The 21,032-nt window shown below is 31.6% G+C and overlaps 1 protein-coding gene across 2 annotated transcripts in view; it reads left to right on the top strand.

The window, feature by feature from the left end:
* Positions 1 to 1,943: 1,943 nt before the first annotated feature.
* Positions 1,944 to 21,032, top strand: part of LOC125068093 — a 108,015-nt gene continuing 88,926 nt past the window's right edge. For both annotated transcript variants that reach the window (XR_007119765.1, XM_047677098.1), the window contains exon 1: positions 1,944 to 2,386. The gene's annotated coding sequence lies outside the window, so the exon portion shown is untranslated. The remainder of the gene's footprint in view (positions 2,387 to 21,032) is intronic.

Below are 21,032 nucleotides of genomic sequence, written 5' to 3'. Positions count from 1 at the left end.
ATTAATATATATATATATATATATATATATATATATATATATATATATATATATATATATATATATATATTTAATATATATGTATTTACGTTTATTACCGTATAAATAAAAATATTAAGACAAAGAGAAAATTTATCTAAAAATTTGAGCTCATTCATTGTCGAAAGCCTAACCGACTCAATAAATACTTCAACTAACTTGGTAGTTAGTCAAATAGTCGACGACTAGGAGTAATATCCTACGTGTCAAAGATATTTTAATATAATGCCAGTAACATATACTTATTTAAAAAAAAAAAATATAGTTTTTATTTCGTATATATAAAGATAATACTAGCCGAGATGGCCGAGATGGAGATGGTGGTTAGAACGCGTGCATCTTAACCGATGATTTCGGGTTCAAACCCAGGCAGGCACCACTGAATTTTCATGTGCTTAATTTGTGTTTATAATTCATCTCGTGCTCGGCGGTGAAGGAAAACATCGTGAGGAAACCTGCATGTGTCTAATTTCAACGAAATTCTGCCACATGTGTATACCGCCAACCCGCATTGGAGCAGCGTTGTGGAATATGCTCCAAACCTTCTCCTCAAAGGGAGAGGAGGCCTTTAGCCCAGCAGTGGGAAAAATTTACAGGCTGCTAATGCTAAAAAAAAATACTAGTTATCAAAGAAATGATATGAAACAGTAGGTGTTGCTCTGTTATAAAAAATTCGATGACTTTATTTCATAAAAGGAAAAAAAGGTATCGAAAAGAATTCAAATATTGACATAGAATAAAAAAAAATTTAAAGCAAAGCGGAATGGTGCGTTTGAACGATTGACAGCTCACATGGGAACTAGGTAAATGCAAATTGAGAGGGACTTCCAATCGGGCAACAGTGAAACAAAAAATTAAAAAAAAAACTGAAAATGCATAAAATCTTTCAAAAGGAAGTCTTATGTAATGAAATTGATCTCGGAAATTCTGCGTGTTTCATTTTGTACTCACAGATACAAAAAAAAAAACAAAAACTAGAAGTGATTCATTTTAATATTAATAAGTTATTATATCCAAGAATATGGCGCAGTGATTTAAACACGTAACCAAAGATAGGTGGTTCAAACCCAGGCACCACAGAAGTGTTTAATTTGTATTCATAATTCGTTTCCTGTTTTTTTTTTTTTTAATACAAATAGGTGGACGTGTAAATTGGTCACCTTGTGAGCAAATATGTCGAAGTAGATGTAAGAGTAGTAGTAGCGTGGTAAAATAAGCCTTAAACTCTATTATCAAGTGAACAGGTGACCTTATTCCATCAAGGGGTAATTTAAAGGATAATTATTTTATTAATTTTCAAATTTTTTATGTTATAGTAAATTTAATTCTGACGATGACATGTAGAGTCTCTATTCATTGACTTATCGTATTTAAAAATGCAAAAGTATCGGTTGAAAGTACTTTTAAATGTTGAACATATATTTTTTAAACTTTTTTTTTTAAATATTATTAAATAGATTAACGAGTTCGATAGAGTTTCAATAGATAAAATTAATACTAGAAGTTTCCATGTATGTTGGCCCAAGTGAACAGACATTGAGATTAATGGAACGTATCCCGTTTTAGGTAGATTAAAGTATTTATAACACTGATTAATATTCTAACTCGCTATGTATGAACGCGGAGGAAGCTATGCACAAAGCCGACATGGAAAGGGTATTAAACAGTGGCTTCAATAAACGGCCCAATAAGTTATGTAAAGTGCGAGTGCATCGCGTTACTACAACCCCTACATGGTTGTTGGGGTTGGGGCGCATGCGCGTGCACCGTCGGCCGCGCACGGCATATGCGGAATATTAAAGGAGGAAAGAGAAAAAAATTAACTTGTGAAGCCATTTTCGTCTATCGGTACCCCCTCGCCCGCGACGGGTTTCTCCGTTGCAGGCAGAGCGCCTCGCGCGGCTGTGGAGGACAAACGTCGCATTGAGACGGTCTGCGCTCTCATTTACTCGTACGAACCGGTCTCCCTGATACATGTGTTACACGCTATCCCGCTAATAATATTATCGTGCAGTGTTTTATATTAACTTTTAAAGGATTTTCACGTGAACGTAGTGCTCCATTCGATTTTTAAACTTATTTTTTAGTGCGTGCGTTAAGTTTTTATACTTTCGGGTGAAGTGTAAGTTTTAAAAAGTTTTTTTAGTGGTCGTATCAGCATAAGTGACGTAAACTGTCTTATCAAAGGGAATTACCGTGATTTATGTGCCGCGCTGAACCAATTGGATTTGATAACGCTTCCGTATAGAAGTTTAGCAAGATTAAGTTAAACTTTAAAAGTTTTTGCCTGTTTGCGCAAAAAGTATCATCACGTCAGAAGAAACAGCTGGAAGTCAAAAATAAAGAGGTAGGTAAAATTAACTAAGTACATAATTAAAAGTAATTTTAATAGTTATTTTTCGTTTTAAATTTTAAAAGACTTGACATCTTTTCTTCGAATTCCTTTATCTGGGTCTTTCGTTACCTTATAAATCAGATTTGTTTATGACTTCTTTTTATTACTGTTTATTATCACATACGTCTTCTCTTTCACTTGTTTTATTATCTGTTTATGTTTTAACTTTCAACCGTAGTCGAGGAACTAGGTATTTTAATGTTTATATTGTCTATTGTTAAATATGTCTGTTTAATTCGTAATATTAAACATCATTTTATTTCTAATCAAGCTTTGCGATAAGACGTGTTATTACTTCAGTGAAATTTACCGTTAATCTGAATTAATTTAAGTACAAAATAGCATATCGTCATACCTAAATTGAAACCGTTGAAAAAAAAAATAAAAGATTTGTTTATGAGTTACATTATAGAGGTAACTGCATTTTGAGGCCTGTCATAAATAATTTTAGTTATTTATGATTTAATAACGACGGCGGAGAGCACTCTAAAATAGACAGCCGTAATAAAATTCCATACTGGTTCTAATAAATTATCGGAAGACGTTCTTTTTATTGGAGTAACGAATGGTGAGATGAGTAATGGCACAAGTTTGCCCAATAAATCATGCTTTCCCCGTTCCACTGGAGCTTCCGCGTTGGGGTTGGTAAGTATTTGGCAAGAGATCTCCTTACTTGTTAGTTCTGTCAGATACTTTTATCTAATGTCTATAATCAATGACGTAAAAAAATATAACCTCGATGTTCTTTGGAACCAGGTCTAAACCAAGTTTGTGTTTTTATTTCATTTTAATAATTGCAATAATACACAACAATGGTTTGTATATAAATTTGCTGAATGCTTTCGATACAGTTTTTATAGAAAACAAAAAATATAAAATAGGTGAGCCACTGATTGAAAATTGAACATCACTTTCTAGTATGTCGGCGTTCCGTCAAGAAAATTGAAGTGCTAAATAGACCAGAAGCCGATGGGCCGTGAAATGACGTGTCGGACCCGAGGTAGTTGATGAACTATTGTTTAGAAATACGGAGATGTAGCGGTGATCTCTCACAAGTCTTATTGATATTGGATCTATCGGATTTGGGGAATCTATACGGCTTTACAAGGGTTTGATTAAATGTGTTCTGTTTGAATGTTCAGGAGACGTTTCCTGAACTACGGACATAATTGTAGTTTAAATTCGATTAAACAAATTGGGTTAGGACGGGTTAAGTTTATTACCTATCGAAACCGATCAAACTTCATACCTTTCCAAGCTACTGATATAGGTATAGCTTCATTCAGTCATTTATTAATACTGTATTTTCTATCCAAATTTAGATTGAATTCAATTATAAATAAAAAAAATGTAATTAACAATTTCATAGGGTGTAATGAGTGGCGAGGGTGCTAAGATATCATGGAAAATATTATCGGTAATAAAAAGGCGTTCCCACGTTAACGGAAGCCGGCGCTGGATCGCCACGCTTCGATACTCCGCTCTTTCACTATTGTCCCCTTTGTTCCTACTTAGCTTCGTCAGGCTCTCAAAAGAGCGGCGCTTTATTCAATGGATCTAGTTTGTCGCACTTAATTCGTATTGCATCATTCGTTCCACACCATTTTCATTTTCTCTTTTCATCGACAGTTTGTATATTTGCTGCTATATACGTGAACAACGCACGAATATAATTATGTCATATCTCATAACGATAACACACTATTTATAACGATAAATAGTACAAGTCCATAATTACCTCTAAAAATGTATGTCTTATAATTATATGGATAAAATTACTTTCTTGGACTTGAATATATTTATAATTCAATTACAGTCCTTAAAGGAAGTAATTAAAGTAGCTGTTAAAACATCAAAAATCAAATTAAATTGTACTCGGAGGCTATGTAATTTTTTACGCAAACTAATTAATGGTTCTTGCAGCATACTTCGTTTCAAAATACAAGTAAAATTTGCATTCTTGGTCCTGTTTTACTTCAACAGTTAGCTCGTCTTAGACCACCCGCGAAGCCTTATACCTACAATTTAATACGAACTTTATTTCAAGGCGATAGAGTTTTTCAAGATAAATCAAGCGCCTATTTGCTTGCAATTCTGTATAATCATCTCACCGGTACAAATCATTTTTAAAAAACGTATGCGTCTGAATTATATACTGCAAGATATTCCTCGTTGGATAATCTTTGATTTTGTTTTAAAAGTATACGAATCGAAATACTCAGTTAAATTACAGAAGTCCAATAATGTTTCGATAAGATTTTTAATCTTTTTCCAACATCTCGAATAACAGTTGCAGCATTCGAATCTCATTAGCGAAGGAAACAAAGAATAAAAACTTGAAGTAATAAATTTAGCGAGGCTCAAGTCGAAACGCTTACGGTTCCTTTTAATTTGGTTGCTATTGTTGAGGCGTCCCGCTGAGCGCCGCCCGTTGGATTTCTTGCTGGATCTCCAGCTGATTCAAACATTAGTTACTTCTTATTAGTCTATTATGAATGGAAATTAAATTTAATGTCCCAATGTTTTGAAAGCGTCTTAAGGTATAAATGACGAAAATATTTTTTTATCAACAAAAAAAGAACTAAGTAAATCACAGTAACAGGTATCGCCAAACATAGTTACGTGGTATCGAAAAAAAAAACAATCTGCTACCGCAAGAAGGATTTCCAAGAAACGATATTTATTTAAACGATCAAAGTTGCTGAGGGCTAAACCGCCGGGGGCCATATGAGCAGATCCAATGACTTCGCATTATTATATTGACGCGGCGAGCCTACGCTCTCTGATAAAATTAATAGTTGTCCAGGTATTGATGGCAGCGATAAATTTGTCCGTATGTGGAAAGGAACTAGACGCATCAATCATAAAGACGTAATTGAAAACATACAGCTGCATTTTAAATTAAGTTTAATAAATAATGATGGCATTTTGTGAGAACATTTACTTTGAAACTAGAAGATTATCAATTCATTACTTTATGTATTTTAAAGCTAATATTTCTACTTCGTCTATTACACGATCTCGTCTAACTATTTGAGAGAGGTAATAAAAATGCGTTATCTAGTAAAAAAACCAATGGCTTTCGACTGAACAACACGTGTTTTGCAAATCGGCACCAAACGTGGCACATCTGTGAATAGAAGAACGTGCCACTTCGGGTCCATATTAAAATTCCCACACATAAAATTGAATGAAAAAATGGTTGCCTCGGCCCCTTCCCGACGCACAACAAACAAGCAGGTAAGCGAATCTTTACGATCCTTTGGAGGATGAAATATGTTCTGGCTGCTGGAGAATTTTACATCTTATTACAATGGAACAAATGATAAACTCGATACAACATCTGGGGACATCCGTAACTCTATTTATTTTACATTTTGAATAAAAATAATAACTGTTTTCTTCCCTGCATATTTGGACAAATTGTCTATTATTAAATAAAAATTTAGAATTTTCTGAAATACCCATTTTAGTACTGTCTGTGATGAAATTACAGTACTTATATTAGTTGTAACTGATAACATTTCTTGTTATATTCTTTTATTGCATTACCATAATGCATGTACCATTCAGTACAAATAATATTTTCGAAATTGTTACCTAAAAATACCTTAGAGCATATTACCTTTATATACATATATATATAAATAAGAGAATGATATCGAGGGTTATATATGATTATATTGACAAATTTTCCGGGTACAACAGCTCTCCAACTAATTAAAAAGATTTAAAAAAACGATGAGAATAATTGATATTTGTGATATAAATAGCCGATTCTGATAATTTGGTTTAAGTAAGGACATAAATATCAGAGTAATAATCTTCAAAATTTAAAATGTATGGTCATATACATACATATATATTTGTAGTAGACGGTTTGATGAAGCCGCTTCGTGTAATAGTTTACCGACAGAATCTGACACTTCATAAAAATCGATGTAAATATTTAATCTCATGTCATTGTAACCTTCGAGTGAAACCGACTAGGTAACATTCCAGCCATCGGTCAATAAGGGACACGTATCAATGGGGCTTGGGAAAGTGTCACGCTTTGGAGTATCTTAAATGGTGTGATATTTAGTGTGTAAACGTTGATGATTTTCAATTGGTACAATAATAGAAACGACCAAAATAAAAAACGTCTCACAATTATCATTTCGTTATAAATTGAAAAGTAAATGTGAAAAAAAAAACTGAAGTGGTAATAGTTATGTGATACTTTATTTAAATTGTTTTTGCACGAATATTTACTACGTTTAAGATCTCTCAGTTTAATATAAAAATATTCAATAAGATAAATTTATTATTTTATATTTTAAATAAACGTTTGATAACATTAGCACAGAATATCTGTACAAATATTATAAAAGCGAAAGTAGCTCTGGTGGTATTTCAAGACCAATCGCTGAACCGATTTTGATCAAATTTGTTATGAAGCAAGCCTGAAACTCCAAGGAATAACATATATACTATTTCTAATGGAAGTCGGAGAAAAGATAAACGAACCTTAGAATTATGTATATCATGCGATTTTCTAATAACTCACCTATATCGTGCACTACTAAGAGTTTTTGATTATTATATCTTTATTTATACATAACTACTTATTTCCACTTTAATTTTACTTCAAAAATTTTGATAAGTTTCGTCGACGTTCAGAACGGAAAATTTACGTTCAAATGATATTGCGTCAATTTGCTGTCAAATGTGGTTTCTTGGTTTTTTCCTGTTATGGTTTGAATACAGTATAGGTGACATTTTTATACTTAAACCTGACGACCACTTCTATAACGTGACCGAAGCTGCGGGCGACAACTAGTTTGAAATAAGTTAATGGGATAAACATAAACAATAAAATTGTGTATACATTAGAGAAGTTTATATAACCTTACTTCCCCAGGCGTATAATTACTCTTTGTTATGGAATCCTGTTCAGGCTAGCGTATATTAAAGTTTACATAATAACCCAGCTAACGTCCAGAGTGGTCGCAGTCAAAACAATAATGTTTTGATAGGAGACCGTCCCATCGCTGTTTAGAATAAACACGCCGAGTGTGGCAGCTCGTTGAAGGCAGGTGTGACAGCGGTTCTGATGAAATAAAAAAACGTATATTTTTAATGATACGTTTTATTCTCGCTCTCAACAGGCTATTAAGGTATCATTGAAAGTCGATATTACAACGATAATAAACATTATTCATAATTGTTTTACAATTGGAGTCAGTCCTAAGAAGTAAAATATTTTATATATGCTCATCCGTCTACCTATATAAGGTAGACGGATGAGCATTATACCATCTGATGGTAATTGGTCCACACCGCCCATCGACAATAGCGCTGTAAAAAATGTTTAATATTTCTTAGATCGCCAGTGCTCCACCAACCTTGGGAACTAAGAGGTTATGTTGAGGTGTAGTTACACTGCCTCATTCACCCTTCAAACCGGAACATTGAGTATTGGTGTTTGGCGGTAGAATGTATGATTGGGTGGTACCTACCCAGACAGGCTTGGCTTGGATTTGGCATCAATGTTTTATTTTTTAGTAATGAATTATGAATTAAATATTTTATAACAAGAATGCAATTACTTTATATTCTAAATTAATTTATAGTTTATATTTAAATATTTAAAATGTTATTTGTCGTATATACATGGGCTGTGTTGTAGTATATGCCGAGTTTTATGGATCAAACTTTAGATAAACGACTCCTTTCCGTTATGTACTTTGAGTGCCTCTAGCTGTATGTTTTACTTCATTGCTGTTATTCAACGATCCCGTCCTAACCAAACTGTTTATATAAATTTCTATAAACAGATCTATTTTACATATTTGGCTTCCCTTAGGGTAATTTCATCTTTAAGTACTTCATTTCAACCACGTAACTCACATCACAGTGACAAAACGGACACACATCACAATTAGTTCTAATGTATGAAAAATTATGGGATTTAAAATATTTTTAAAATGTATGTTAAGATCCTTAAAGAACTAGTCGTTTCTTGATAGATCAACAGTATCTGGGGTAAAAATAAGTTCTTTTTATAGCTAACTTTTATTTTATTGTATAAAAATAATATCTCCATATTGACATATAATTTCTATGATATTATTTTTAAATTAAAATAATTATTAATTTTTACACCCTGATAAGTTACATTCCAATGTTTTCATTCTCCATCCGACATATTCGATGTATATACAAGATGGCTGCGGTGACGAAAAAAATATGAATCTGAATAATTAATTAATGTAAAACACTTCAACCATAAACGACTATTATAGAGTCACCAATAAATATATTCAAATAAAATGCTAATAAGATTGATCAAACAGAAAAGAGACCGGCTCGTCTTTTCCAAAAATTCCTTTATAGTCTATCATTATTCCAAGTATTCGTAAAATCTATCATTCAATGTAATGATAAAATTAGCTCAGCTATTCGAAACACTCGTTTGAATGTTGACGATAAACGTTTCGTTCTTAATATATCTGAATTTTATACGATTTTTATACATCATACTAGCTGTACTGATATAAAAGATAGACATAAGAATTTGAACTATACAAAAGTGCACAACTACTTAGAATCAATTATTTTTTTATTTTTAACTTAGTGACTTTGATGTTAACGTCTATTAGAGTTGGAATTAAGCCCAACTCGTATGACGTGACAGCGAACGGCATGACGCTCTCTTATACCGTCATAAACCCTCACTGCCATCGCTCTTTACTTGCTTGTGCGTGACACGTACTCTTTTAATATGTCCTAGGAACATTACTTTTAATATTATTATAAAAATAAGATAAATAAAATTTATTTCTTTTATATCATTGAGCATCATAAAAATCGTTGTATCATATCTAACGGGCGTATATCTTTGAGTCTTTTTTTTTTCAATTCTCTTTAACACTTCTCTACCTAACACGTCTTTGCACAACTGTTAAAGACTGACGGGCAGTTATAAGTATATTTAACAACTGTTTCTGCTTGCTAGAACGTTACCTATCTTTCAGAGTTATAATTCAAATTGAAAGTAAACTTTTCTTTGGATGTCGTTGTACAACGTAACTATAGTAAAAGTAATTCTAAACATATTTGCGTATCATAATTATCAATTCTATAAACCTTATGACAGTAATATTGGAAGTGAATTTCCTTACATCAAGAGTCGGTCTGATTTGAACGCATAATAAAAGTAACGGCACCGACCATTAAATCATTTTCTTTATATCTTTATTAGCTGTGGAATAATAAAACTTTACAATAAATTATCTGTCTGTAATGTTGTTATATAAAGTTGTAAAGAAATTTCGTCATGTTGGCACCTTGGTTTTAGCATTTTCTAAAATATCATAATTAAAATATCTCGTACGTAAATATTATTTTTGATTTTGATACTTCCATATTAGAAAATAAAAATTATTAACATTTCTATAAAATCTTCAAAAAAAAAAAACAACCAATAATTTTGTATTAGTAATTAATAAATATTTATTATGAATTACCAGCCTTGGTTTTGCACAGACACAAACATTGTGTAGGGGAATTTTTTTAGAACTTTGTGAGAATAATAATTCTCACACAAACATACACACGGAAGACTCAGAGAGGTACTTTTATATAAATACGAACATGTATAGATATTCAGTCTATATATATAGTTTAAACACTTTTCTTAATATTCTAAGGTGTGCAGTAGACTCCTGGATTACGACGTGCCACAAGATCGAAGTTTACGGCCTATAAAGCCTTTATTGCCCATTGTCAACGATTATTACTTAACCCTCATGACTTATGAAGTAATAAATTCGATTCATACCTAGCGTGATACCATTTCATGTGTTTTTATTTTAAATAGCAATTCCAACCATAGGTTGGAATTGAAATGCCAACAGTTAGGTATATTAAAAAAAAATATATAGGTTTAAAGATTATTTATTCTCATAGAGACAATTACATCACTTACATGAGAACACAATTGAAAAAAATAAATAATAACAATTTACAGAAATTCGTTGTCGTACTTATATTTTTCACTGGAGAAAATAACATACAAATCATCAAACACACCTATTATTCTACATACTTAGACAGATATATTTTTTTAATAATATAATGTATGCTTATTTGAAAATTGACAATGTTACAAACAATATTGAAGCTACTATACAAAATTTAAAAATTGTTGTAAGTGACTTAACTGAATGAAAAATATAGCTATAGTAGTTTTTTCAACAAAACCGTATTGTACATGATTTCTTTTAATACTTCACCGTTTTAATGTTTATGGAATTGTGATCAATTTTATTTATTTTGAGATGCAAATAAACTTAAAAGAGACGCTACCCTAGGCCAATACCTACGATGGTAAAATGCATCAGAGGAGCCACGGAATTGTTCTAAAATGTGCATCCGCTGCCTGCATCCATGTTGTGCTCTGCTTGAGTTTTAACAGACTTCTTCTTAAGGGAAGTTATCTTCTTCATCGCACTCCTCTGTAGTGTGGATCGATATACCAATAAATAATTACTTGGTAGGATATTCTGTGCAAACCCGTCTGAGACGGTATTAGCAATTTGTAATTTATTCTCCCACCAAGCAGCAATAGTCATGCACGGTTGGTGCTTTGACGGTATAAGGAAAGGTCGGCTTGCCATTAGTTGAGCCAATTGCCCTTCTGCACTTCTTACATTCAATTCCTAGTAAATAGTGTTGAATAAATTTAAGATAAGTTTAAACTATACATTATCTGCAATCTAAGGCATATATTTGTTTGTACTATTGTGCCGTATATGCTGACGCAAGAACAATAAGCAGTTACAAATAGCTTATTTGTAATATGAGAGCCGTTTGAAATGACATTGATATGATCGTTTTGTATGAAATGTTTTGTCTCATACCGCTGATTACACACATTGATTTTAATAATTGAGTGATTTAATTTTATTAGTTTTGTAAAACCTTTTTGGTCTAGCCAGGTTCTCTTATATGAAATCTGATATTATTATGATTAAAATATGATGATTTAAGAGCTATCAATTGCGTTTTTGTCCCGCGCGCCTTGATTAAGATCTTCCTTAGTTTTTTTTCGTCCAACACATTTATACTTTTACTGTTTTTTTTAATTACACTATAATGCTGAGAGTACACTATACTAATACGATAAACTGTTATATCAATTGCAAGTTTTCGCTAGGCCTCTTTTGTTAATATGCATTGTCCCGTCTACAGTAATTTATCTTATATTCGCCTGACGTTTGATTCTCACCTCTGAATGACATCCTTTAGTGTACGTGAACGGTTGAAGACGTGAATGTGTTTTTATTGAAAACTTTATAGTCTGCGATCCTGATAGCATTGAACAGGAGCTGTATCAGATTACTATATATTCTCATATAAGGTTCTAGTGTATAATGGATACTACTTGTGATAGCGCAAAAACAACGTAGGAAAGATAAGCACCAGCGTCATAGTAGAAATAAAGATAGTAAAAGTGTACTGGAGTTAGATGATAATAAAATTTCTTGTTGTCTACAGCAGAGGCTGCGAGGCCTTTAAGTCATCACGTGATCACGACATGTGTAAATCTTTCGAACGGAAGATAAAAACAACAAAAATACCCATGTAATTGATAAATTGTGTTACTTTGATAACAATTAAATAATTAACTAGTAAATAATTAATTTTGCCTTGCACACAGGTAAAGTGTCTTTTGAAGAGAAGTTTCACTCCTCAGGATAAGGTACGACATTTTTCGATGTTCACGTGACGTACATAGATACGTAGTGAATAAAAGAACCGTTATAAGAAGACGATCCGCGCGGACCATTTATAAAAAGTTCTTTAATAATAAATCATATCAGTCGCATGTCGAGGTAAAACTTTACGTATAATTTTTATTTTAACTTAGAACCTCCTTCAAACAACTCTAAAACTTTTCTTTATTATTGACTGTAACATATTCTTAAATTTCTTTATTATAAAATGAAAAAAAAAGAACTTGTGAATAAGATTTAGTGAGCTCCGACCAGGCAGTTCCATTGTGCGTTGATCATTAAAATAAACTTAGTGCATATCTGACTGGTCACATTCACATAGCACACAATATTATTAATTAAAAGCTTTGCGCTATTTATTACTTAGACAAACATATACACGAACAAATCAAAAGATCGATTTAAAAAAATCATTTCATTCGATATATCATTCATAAATCCACTTTGAAGTAATTAACTATATCAAAATAATGCAATAGTTACTTTCACATGAAATACAATAGGCTTTCCAACAATAGCAAACAAAATCTTATACTCGAAAACATATAGAATTGCATTACTTGGACAAAGGATATGAATGACAAAAGTATTATGTCTGTATGGGCCAATGGCTTATTGAATCCCATGTACCATGGTCTCAGCATAAAGTTATTTTCACAACAAAGCAAGCCTGCCTCTGAGCGCCTTATACTGGACCTCTCTTGAACCGCACCATTGTAATCTTAATACCGTATTATATTAATGCGATATACATCTTTTAGGTGGGATCAGAGCTTTTTTTTTGAATTATCCGAGGCCAATATTGGCATAGAGATAGTTTAGAAACACCTAACAGACTTATTGTACTAAATAATATAAATTAACCACGAAAGGAAATATACTGTTATCTTAAAAAATTACCATTTACATTTAATAAACAAATTATACCGAAATAGTGTGTTATTTCATTCAATAATAATTCGCGGTTTGATATAATTACATACATAAACTTCATAAAGGATATTATTCTATAGATATGTTAAAATAACGCTTCTTTTTTATCGAACGTTTCAATAATAAACGAATAAAAAGGTGCGGCTTACATAAGGCAATTTTGAAAAGTACTCGCTCGCCTTTAACAGACTCGGTAATGTCTCTGGTTACGGAGTTTTTATCTCGTCAACCGATCAAAGGAACTATCCAATTCTGTTGAGAAATCTTTTCAAATTACACCGCATAATATTGTAAGGGAGGCGACTGCGGTTTGATATCGATTTTCACCAATTACTATGAACGAATTTATATCGAGATTATTTTACGTTGAATTTTTTTTTTTGCAAATACAATGATGAACACTAAATGTATTATATTCAGAGTGTTTGGTTATACTTGGTCGATCAAGACATTTAATTTAAACGAAATATAATTTTGTTTGTAAATTAAATATTTTTCAAAAACAATAAAAATAGTTAAGTAGGTACATATTGTTTTGTAAGGGCTGATTGAGTTAAGCTTAGTTAAAAAAACGATAATATATAAAAGAATGCCCATTGTTCCAGAAAATTATACAATTTTCAAGTAATAGGTACGTAATTAAGTTTATCACTATTTGCAACAACCCTGAGATTGGACTCGTGATGTAGCAGCGTTAATACTAGACGATACTAGGCAATTAAAATATCTTCAGAATTTAAAGATACAATCAATGTATAGTTCTATAACTATGCATATTATAATTTTTTTGTATGCACTTACAAGTACTTTCTTATTATTAATTTTATAAGATTAATTGTAAAAACTCTTATTTCAATTAGATATTTTTCCATATTCAAAATATAACAATAAACAATAATTAAAAAATAAGTAAATTATTTGTAAAGCTTATTCGAAGGTAGAGCTTCGAGGTATAATCTCAAACGTAGTGAAGATATTGTATATGTATTAAAATATTTGGGTTGGATGACATGGCATGAATCTTCATATTTACTAAGCGTTTGTAGAGCGGCCATACTGTCGGGCACGTACAATGAAACTTGTGCCTTCTCTGAATAATTGCCGTATTTAACTTTAAAGATTTACTGTCCCCGACACACAATGGAGTATTTAAAGCGAGAAGTTAAAAGTAAAACATATTTTATCACACTAAGTGCATTTAATTCTACATTTGAAAAATTTAAAAAGCTATGCATGTAAATCAATTTTCCGTTCTTAACATGGTTTGATAATACAAGTTTTTGTCTTTCTATCTGTCAGTTTGTCTGCTAGGAGCTCATTTTGTTATCGATTTTAAACTAACTTCCTAATGAGCTAAAGTCTTAAGCCTGATGATTAGAACCTATTGCATAAAATGATACAAGAACAAAACTAAAAAGTTTACTATTTTTATAGTACTCAAAATCTTAATCACAAATTTTCAGGGCATTTTGTATGGAGCTAGGAATAATTACAAAGTTTAATATTCATACAGTATGCATCTGTCTCATTGGTTTGTATGCGTAATTTTATATTATAGCCTTATCAAAAATACATTTTTCGATAATTGTGTTATTATCAAACACATACTTTTTTAACGTTGTGGTAGATCCGATTAACGCGTTCACAGAAACAAACAAATTCTTCAACTTTATATATTAGTGAGTATAGTGTGAAAAACACTAAAGCACTCTAAATCTTCATCTTTTATGAACGTTGTAATATATTAAAATGTCTGAATAGTCACAATAATGTACAATGACGTAAATCTACTGACATTGTCCACACTGCTTACGCCGAGCTGAGTAATCGACGCTCGAGTTATTTTCTCTTATTTATGTATACGTTCCAAGTTCCACTACAATGGGATATTTAGGGAGGGAATAAAATTTCGCCTTACTGCTCCATATATTATTTCCACGAGACATGTGAATAGGTTCCTCAGGATATCCTATCGTAGCTTCAGATAGTCAGTCCAACTTGAAGTTCTTTAACCAGTGTTCAGACTTAAAACTTTAGAACTGGGATAAAATGAAAGTTTTAAATTTCCTTTTATTTCTGACTGGAGACGCTGAGGTCAAACTTATATTGCAAGAATATAAGAGCTGAGTTTTCTGTATACTCGATTATGTATATGGCGAAACGGCCCATGTACTGAAAACAATTATATATAATTGTTTGTGTTTTCATATTCCTTTAATTTATATCCATAATCATATATTGGACGTCGACCCTGTTTGACCGCTCACCAAACATATTTGTATCTTCAATTGAGAGTTACTAGATGGCACTTCAGCACTTTGTCTTCTATTCGTTTCAACTACCAGGACAATTGCTAGATATGCATGCTGCGTGCATGTAATTTGTTAATTGCTCGAGCACTACACAATCAATAGCTTGCGTTACGTACTAACTCCGACCACTATTTAATACACACGACTATCAAATACAATTTAAAAAAAGTAAGTTCTTAATATATCTTGAGTGTAAAATTAACGCTAACAATATAATACCTTTATGGATAATATAAATAGAGTTAGGTGATGAGGACGACCTAAGGAGACATGGATGGAGTGAGGAGGGATATGAGGGAGTTCGATGTGAACGATCAGATGATAAATAAAAGAGAAGAATGAAAAGAAAAGTTATGCTGTGCTGATACCGAATAGATTATGACACGGGCAAGGAAAAGAAAGGCAGAAGATAAAAATAGCATACGTTTTTATTACAAATAAATAAATTGCATACGTTTTATTTAAAATTAAATGTATGTTTAGGTAACATCAGTGTTCATACAACTGTGAGATTATTAGTAATTCTCAATTAAACTGCGTTGATCGACCGGGGCTCGATCGTGAATAATAACGAAGGCGAAGTGGGGCATGAGTTCACCTATTGTTGTCTCATACTCTGTTCTCTGGAATTTCAGGAATCACACGAATGATAATTGACAAATTCTTGATCGCTTATTATCAATCTTAATAATGAAACACGTACAATAGTATATAATGTGTACAAATATGTTTATCACATAAGAATTTCAATACTTAATATACACAAAAACACATACACACATATGGACGTGTTCTATAAGGATACAATTAAATTCGAACGGGATTTCAAAATGTAACGTGTATGTATGTATGTAAGTCAAAATTAAAAATAAAAATTACATTTTAATTAGATTCCATTAGTAAGTTTATTTGTGTATTTGTTTATTGATTTAATATTTTTCAATAACAAACAACAGATAAGATTCAATTTTATATAGATACGTCTTAAAGATATATTAATACCATAACAGAATATGTACTTGGTTGTAGGGCTTTGTGGAAATCCGAGATATATCCGAGAGAATCCAAGATATAATTATAGTGGTATCTATCTCCCATCACATATTATACCGCCAAACAGAAATATAATTATTGCAATATTTCGGTTTGGAATGTGAGTGAGCCAGTGTAATTACAGACACAAGAGATATAAAATCTCAGTTCCCAATATTGGTGGCACATGAGTGGTGTGTTAATATTTCGTACAGTGCCAAGTGCACAGGTTCTGGAGTGACCCATTTGCTAGTCTCCCTACCTATTTAATATAATAATAAAAATATGATTTTTTTTGCAAAGATCATTATATTTTTATACATATTTATTATTGTAATAAAAATAAAAACTACCCATCGTTTGCTTAAAAAACATACCGTTCGTATGTACCACACAGACAAACATACAAGCTCATAAAGAAGCGTACCTAAGATCGACAAAGACGTCATATTTCTCTCTTATTTCAGCTTAAATGCTTGGCTGTGATTTAATATGTTTAAAATGGAAGGTAAAAGAAATTCTTACTCCATAACAATGAATATTAAAAATACCTTTGCCGTAAAAATAGCCAGTAAATTGAGTAAATAAAATGCAGACAAACGCAAAGCTGGGTATGCACTTACGGCTTATCTCTGCAACAACACGCCAACGTTCAGTGTTGCCAATTAAAGTGTTAGTTTGCCTTTTATTTACAAAATATTATGGTGATTAAAGTTTTTGAAAAATATTGTATTTTATTTAATTATTTTTATAGACGGTCCCTAAATACCCATAAAAATAATTGTATTATGATGAGTCTTTTAATGCTTTATAAATATTGTTGTTTGTCTGATCATCTCAATTACATGAGTATATAAACTAAAAGCAGTATCGAATTAAGCGAATGAACAGCATAATTAGGTTCATTCATTTAAGGTTTCATTTATTTAAGGTACCTAAGTTTTTACAATAAAAAGTTTACAACATTACAATATTTTTTTTTAATAGTAATTACTTTATAGAAATAGTAACTCTATACTCTCTAACAAGGTGAATTTATACTTTCGTTGACACTTTTGCAGATGTACAAATGTCACATACAAAGTTTTTAGAAACGAGTTATAAATTTGGCAGCTTTCACAGCGCTAGCAATTTCCTTCCACTAGGCTATATCTCAACAATTACGCAACATATAAAGGCATTAAATGCAGCTTACATCCATTCTGGAACTAACTATTACGCTATGAAAGTTTTATCCATCGGATTATTAATTTTTGTGTTCACCCGGAAAAAACCTAATACTAAAATTATGTAAGCTGAGTTAAATATTATTGGAGTTAATTTTCTTATCAGTTTTTTTAAGTTTTACACATTTACACAATTCGTTTCGATTTCAAAATTCTTATCAGATAATGATCGTGTGCATTCAAATTTGTATTTCTTATCTTACATGCAAGACATGCGCCTGTCAATTAAAGACACCATTCCGACTCCGCTTTAACACAAACATTCACCTTTTTAATCCTTTCAAGCTTTATTAGTATGCAATTGACCCGTAAGCCGTTACAAACCTCACTCATGAATTGCTTATATTGTGATTTATTCGAAGATGAAAAACGATATCCGTTTTTGACTCTTATTTCTAAGGAATAGGGGCTATAATTCTTTATCAAGGTGTCAGGTTCGTAGCCTACCGTATATCGCGTGTTTATCTGCACACGCTATGCACTGCCAATTATCCGAGCTTACCTTACGTAAAAAACATTTTGTCGATTGATATAGATTTATGCTTTGGAACGTCCATTATGATATTTAATTATTTTCAATCAAACATCGAGCTAACCAGTTTTGAATGTTGACGTTTTCAAATGATTCGTTTATTTGAATAACACAATAAATAATTTGAAAAATGTAAAATCTACTTTCAAATAAATAAAATTTATTTCACTAATATTTCAGTACTTTCTAATTGTGAATAAGATAATAATTAAAAAGCATCTATAAACAGTAATAAACTTTATAATAATATATTTAATTATAATAATTTAACAGTATATTATTATAATATCATGTGTGGTTGAGTTTCATATTTTTTTTTGTACTTATCTACTAATACTTACAAGATTTAGCTACAAAATTTTATGATTCTTTAATAACGACATATGTATTCGTAATAATATTTATATTTTTCAGTTTGTAATTACTATTATTGTCTATGGTCGAGATATTTTTCTCTTTCGAATTGTATACTTAAGATTCATTTCTTACCACTTATAACATGATTATAACACTAATTAATTTAAATGTTTACATTTTATTCGTATATAATATATATATCTCTACATCTTAATAGTTTGGGATTAGGAGTATTCTTTGCGGTTTATTATGTTCTGGTGGTTGAGAGCTAGGGAGTTCATGCTGTCTGGGCTCTTTTCCACACTCGAAGTCCTTTTGTGCAAATAACAAGCAATTTGTGAATATGTTCGCAAGTTATGTACTTGAGAGTTATATTTGTTGGGAAATTTTTAATTGTCTTTTATTCTTTACATTCATGACTTTTCGGACCAACAAAAGATATTACGAAAACTTGGCAATATTGCAAAAATTGCTTTTGTCCTATTGTACAAACAAAAACATTGATTTTGTTTTATAAACTGGAAGTAACAGATATTTACTATCCTTGTATTATACTTGTTTAGCCGGTGTTTTTCGAAATATGCATCTTCTCTTTCTGCCATCATCGATTTGCCACTTGGAAGAAGAACCAGCATTATTTCATCAACCAAACCTTACTAAATACTTCGATTATAATTTTTTTAAAAGAGAAATAGAAATATTGTAACGAGCTCTATCTTACGATATAGTAACAGCTATAAAGCTTTCAATAGGTGTAAACTGTTCACGTTGCGGTTGGTTAAACTCTGACGCCGGTTAGATCAGGTAGTCGATAGTGTCTGAACGCTAGACTGGGACGAATAATTCTGGAAACTTCCGCACGAGTAACGTGCAAATATCTAAATATTCTGATTGCATTGTAAATTCTTTAGTGTTGCAATTGTCTAAATATTAAAAACAAATTGTATTAATTGTTATTGTAAAAGATGTAGATAAGAAGTAAGTTTATATATATATGTACTTTTTCAATTTACTTTGAAGTTATGTACGTCTATAATTTATTTTTTTATTTAACTCAGCGAAGATGTCGCTGTGCCTTTTAATCATAATTTACAATTACCGTTCAGCTTTGAATGTAACTTCTCAAAGGGACTGTATTTTTGCCTCGTTATGATATATATCACTTCTTGGCAACATCTTTTCAGAATTCTAAGCAAGTATTGGACATTGTAAATAAAAAAAATATATACTCATTTATTATAATGAATCTTCAACTGGCACAGCTCATTCAGTGGACCATGAATTACGCCAAAGAAAATCTTTGAGTCTTCAAACGCGAGATAGCGGATGAGAAAAATAGCACAAACGAGAACTCAAATATTCTTTATTACGTAGTAGACTGTTAAATTAATCAGATCCGTCTAGACTAAGTTGTACACAATTTAGAATATTTAGCCTTTAAAAGAACTACGCTTGAATGTGTTTAACTATTAAATGGTATTTCTCGTTGCGTGCAGGACGAAGATCCATTAATGTAGGCAGTCCTGTGCTGCCGCCAACAAACAAATTACTGATGCAAACACATCGCCACACGCGAGCCAGCCTTGAAAGCCTATTCCTTGCTTTGTCAATTTCACTTCTCCATTGCCGTAACGCACTGAACCGATTCATCGAGTAATTTGATAAATGTTGATTATTATTATTGACAATGCTAACAAAGTGAGTGACTCACGCTACGCTATAATTCTGTTAAGTTCAGCTTGCCTTTGAAATGATAAATGCAGGTCAGGCGGTTGGGTCGAACCCGATAAGAGACCTGCGTCACGAATAGTGTACAAAAACACGCACATAACATAGGCACATATGCGGAAAGTATGTTTGCATGTGTGCATCGTTAAATGAATCAGAGCCGACTGTCATTTTTATTATGACAAATTGTTATTAACATTTTATGAGAACAAATAAAACATATTCAGAGTCCATATTTCAATTGCTTCATATGTTTTATTGATGCGTTTCAAGCTGAAAATAACGTTTTATACATCATAATATATTCAGCCGTAAAACTGATTATAAATTCAGATGGAAAACCATCTAGAAGCAAGTATAAGTCGCATGTATTTTATACGCGCATTTAAATATATGAATGCTTAGCGTACACTCTTATAAATATTTAATTCAGTGTGAGATGCACGTTCGTTGTTTCTGATTGTTTAACCACCTATATGTAAACGAAGAACTTCTATGCGTTTCACATAGGTATGTAAAGTAAATAAGACATACCTTTAAGCTGAATTAATTTATACTGTTTTATGTAGCATTTGTATGTGGAATGAACTCTTTTGAAGGTAAGTAGACATCACTGTGTATAGATATTGACGCCGTTAGATATTTTAACCATTCCTTACATCACCAATATGCCACCTATAATGGGTACAAAGGGTA

The sequence above is a fragment of the Vanessa atalanta genome, chromosome 13 (assembly GCF_905147765.1).
Source record: "Vanessa atalanta chromosome 13, ilVanAtal1.2, whole genome shotgun sequence".
Taxonomy (NCBI): domain Eukaryota; kingdom Metazoa; phylum Arthropoda; class Insecta; order Lepidoptera; family Nymphalidae; genus Vanessa; species Vanessa atalanta.
This window is presented reverse-complemented; position numbering and strand designations above follow the sequence as displayed.